General features: G+C 37.9%; 1 pseudogene; it reads right to left on the bottom strand.

Annotated features, from left to right (window-relative positions):
* Positions 1-4,134: 4,134 nt before the first annotated feature.
* LOC108526720 (low molecular weight phosphotyrosine protein phosphatase pseudogene) lies at positions 4,135-4,569 on the bottom strand (annotated as a pseudogene).
* Positions 4,570-4,573: the final 4 nt, after the last annotated feature.

Here is a 4,573-nt window from a genome sequence, read left to right as displayed (position 1 = left end):
GCCTAGGTTTTCTTCTAGGGTTTTATGGTTTTAGGTCTTACATTTAAGTCTTTAATCCATCTTGAGTTACTTTTTGTATAAGGTGTAAGGAAGGGGTTCAGTTTCAGTTTTCTGCATACTACTAGCCAGTTTTCCCAACAACAATTATTAAATAGGGAATCCTTTCCCCATTGCTTGTTTTTGTTAGGTTTGTCAAATATCAGATAATTGTGGATATGTGGTGGTATTTCTGAGGTCTCCAGATAATTGTGGATATGTGGTGGTATTTCTGAAGTTTTGTTTCATTGGTCTATATATCTATTTTGGTACCAGTACCATGCTGTTTTGGTTACTGTAGATTTATAGTATAGTTTGAAGTCAGGTAGCTTGATGCCTCCAGGTTTGTTCTTTTTGCTTAGATTGTCCTGCCTGTCTGGGCTCTTTTTTGGTTCTATGTGAAATTTAAAGTAGTTTTTTCTCATTCTGTGAAGAAAGTCAATGGTAGCTAGATGGGGATAGCATTGAATCTATAAATTACTTTGGGCAGTATGGACATTTTCACAATATTGATTCTTCCTATTCATGAGCATGGAATATTTTTCCATTTGTTTGTGTCTTCTCTTATTTCCTTGAGCAGTGGTTTGTAGTGCTCCTTGAAGAGGTCCTTCACATCCCTTGTAAGTTGTATTCCTAGGTATTGTATTCTCTTGGCAGCAACTGTGAATGGGAGCTCACTCACAATTTGGCTCTCTGTTTGTCTATTGTTGGTGTACAGGAATGGTTGTGATTTTTGCACATTGATTTTGTATCATGAGACTTTGCTGAAGTTGCTTATCAGCTTAAGGAGATTTTGGGCTGAGAAAATGGGGTTTTCTAAATATACAATTATGTCATCTGCAAAGACAGACAATTTGACTTCCTCTCTTCCTATTTGAATACACTGTATTTCTTTCACTTGCCTGATTGCCCTAGCCAGAACTTCCAATACTATGTAGAATAGGAGTGGTGAGAGAGGGCATCTTTGTCATGTGCCGGTTTTCAAAGAGAATATTTCCTGTTTTTGCACATTCAGTATGATATTGGCTCTGCATTTGCCATAAATAGTTCTTATTATTTTGAGATATGTTAAATGAATATCTAGTTTATTGACAGTGTTTAGTATGAAGGGGTGTTGAATTATGTCGAAGACCTTTTCTGCATCTATTGAGATAATCATGTGGTTTTAGTCATTGGTTCTGTTTATGTGATGGATTACATTTATTGATTTGCATATGTTGAACCACTCTTGCATCCCAGGGATGAAGCTGACTTGATTGTGGTAGATAAACTTTTTGATATGTTGCTGGATTTGGTTTCTGGTATTTTATTGAGGATCTTCACATCAATGTTCATGAGGGATATTGGCCTGAAATTTTCTTTCTTTTGTTGTGTCTCTGCCAGGTTTTGGTATCAGGATGATGCTGGCCTTATAAAATGAGTTAGGGAGGAGTCCCTGTTTTTGTATTGTTTGGAATAGTTTCAGAAGGAATGGTACCAGTTCCTCTTTGTACCTCTGGTAGAATTTGTCTGTGAATCCGTCTGGGCTATTTTTTTAGTTGGTAGGTTATTATTTACTGCTTCAGTTTCAGAACTTGTTGTTGGTGTACTCAGGCATTCAACTTCTTCCTGGTTTAGTCTTGAGAGAGTGTATGTGTCTAGGAATTTATCCATTTCTTCTAGATTTTTTAGTTTATTTGTGTAAAGGTGTTTGTAGTATTTTCTGATGGTAGTTTGTATTTCTGTGGGAAGAGTAGTGATATCCCCTTTATTTTTTTTATTCTTTTTGAGATGGAGTCTCGCACTGTTGCCTGGGCTGAAGTGCAGTGGTGTGATCTCGGTTCACTGCAACCTCTGCCTCCCAGGTTCAAGAAATTCTCCTGACTCAGCCTCCTGAATAGCTGGTATTACAGGTGCCCACCACCACGCCCAGCTAATTTTTTGTATTTTTAATAGAATGAGGTTTCACCATGTTGGCCAGTTGGTCTCAAACTCCCGACCTCATGATTCACCCGACTCAGCCTCCCAAAGTGCTGGGATTACAGATGTGAGTCATTGCGCCCGGTCAATGCTGTGGCATTTTTTTATGCTGTCTAATTGATTCTTCTCTCTTTCTTCTTTATTTGTCTGGCTAGTGGTCTATTTTATTAATCTTTTCAAAAAAACAGCTCCTGGATACATTGATTTTTGGAGGGTTTTTTGTGTCTTATCTCCTTCAGTTCTGCTCTGATCCTAGTTATTTCTTCTCTTCTGCTAGTGTTTGAATTTCTTTTTTCTTGCTTCTCTAGTTCTACTAATTGTGATGTTAGGGTGTCGATTTTACATCTTTCCTGGTTTTGCATGTGGGTATTTAGTGCTACAAATTTCCTTCTAAACACTGCTTTAGCTGTGTCCCAGAGATTCTGGTATGTTGTGTCTTTGTACTCATTGGTTTCAAATAACTTATTTATTTCTTCCTTAATTTCATTATTTACCCAGTAGTCATTCAGGATCAGGCTCTTCAGTTTCCATGTAGTTTTGCAGTTTTGAGTGAGTTTCTTAATCCTGCGTTCTAATTTGATTGCACTGTGATCTGAGACACTGTTATGATATCCGTGCTTTTGCATTTGCTGAGGAGTGTTTTACTTCCAGTTATGTGGTCAATTTCAGAATAAGAGTGTTGTGGTGCTAAGAAGAATGTATATTCTGTTGATTTGGGGTGGAGAGTTCTGTAGATGTCTATTAGGTCTGCTTGGTCCAGAGTTGAATTCAAGTCCTGAATATCCTTGTTAATTTTCTGTTTCATTGATCTGTTTAATATTGACAGTGGAGTGTTAAAGTGTCCCACTATTGTTGTGTGGGAGTCTAAGTCTCTTTGTAGGTCCCTAACAACTTGCTTTATGAATCTGGGTGCTCCTGTATTGAGTGCATATATATTTAGAATAGTTAGCTCTTTTTGTTGCATTGATCCCTTTAGCATTATATAATGTCCTTCTTTGTCTTTTTTGATCTTTGTTGGTTTAAAGTTTGTTTTATCAGAGACTAGGATTGCAACCCCTGCTTTTTTTGCTTTCCATTTGCTTGGTAAATCTTCCTTCATCCCTTTATTTTGAGCCTGTGTATGTCTTTTTTTTTTTATGTATCTCTAGTTGTATTTTTATAACTCCCCAGTTTATTTTGAAATATTCATGATTTTGATATTATCTCAAAATACACAGAAATTACCTATATCTGCCTATACATTTATTAAATGCTGATGAAGAATACTTAATATTTAAGCATGCCAAATAATAAAGCTTTTCCCAACTTTTAAAATTATTTTTAAAAATAAGCCAATTTATATTGGACATTTGGGTTACATGTGCATATAAAAACAGTCATATTCCTCAACTGACCATAGTTAGACTAGCATACAAGCATCCTTCTTTCTGGATATAATGAAGTTTCAGAGGCAAAGTGGTTCAGATGGGAGCAAATGAGCTGACCTTCTCATGAAGTAAGCTCAACAAAACTCATGAAGTATTGAAGTTTAGTATACACTGTTTAGTATACACAGTATAGACTGTTTCCATAAATGTTTCTCTCTTCCCTATCTTTTCAATATACAAGTGTGCACTATGGGTGTGTATAAATTAAAACACTTCTAATCTAGACTGTGAGCTCCTATGGAGAGGGCTACTGTCAATCCATAAAAGGCCCTGGGGAAGAGAGAGGTAGCACACGGAGCAGAGGGAGCCTGCCCTCCATCAGGCCATCCATACAAACCTACTGAAGAGGTAGACTTGACTATCTAAGTCCCAGCGGGCTTAGATGCTGACCTGGGCGTTCAAGTGAGGTTTTCCTTTATTATGTTTCATGTTGCTTGTTCTACTATTTTTGTAATTGGGGCAAAGTGAGATGTTCAACTAGTCTAAGAATGCTTAATATACCCCATAAACTGTCAGAATCAAATAATTTTATTGATTCTTCTGCCAAACATAACTGATTTCCATCTACAATATTTTTAAGGTAAGAAACTGTAAGTCAACTGAACAAAGAGCTGGGCCTTTGGGCTCTGGAACATGATTACACACTGACTGAGAATGCAGGACCTCAGGGTGGGGTCTAGTCAGGCTGGCCATAGCAGGCCATGAACCTGCCTCAGTGGGCCTTCTCCAAGAACGCTCTGCAGCACCTGACACATCGCTGGTACACCGTCTCAAAGTCAGAGTCATTCCCATAATAGGGATCTTCAATAATAAGTTGTTTTTGTGGATCATAGCTCCCAAGTAGTTCAATTTTAGCTTTGCAGGTTTTAACTTGATTACTTTTTCTATTCAAATCTCTCAGATTGCTTTCCTCCATACATAGTATATAATCAAATGTGGCAAAATCTTCTTTGGTAATCTGCCAGGCAACGTGGCTCATGGGAATGCCGTGCCTCTTCATGCAGTTCTGCCCTCTGTAGTCAGGGGCATTCCCTATCTCATACCCAGAAGTCGCCGCGCTGTCTACCCTCCAATTCTCTGAGATGTTTTGATCAGTTACAAGTTTCCTGAAAACTGCTTCTGCAATGGGTGATCGACAAATGTTACCCAGA

Source organism: Rhinopithecus bieti, unplaced genomic scaffold, assembly GCF_001698545.2.
Source record: "Rhinopithecus bieti isolate Rb0 unplaced genomic scaffold, ASM169854v2 scaffold_3763, whole genome shotgun sequence".
NCBI classification, from domain to species: domain Eukaryota; kingdom Metazoa; phylum Chordata; class Mammalia; order Primates; family Cercopithecidae; genus Rhinopithecus; species Rhinopithecus bieti.
This window is presented reverse-complemented; position numbering and strand designations above follow the sequence as displayed.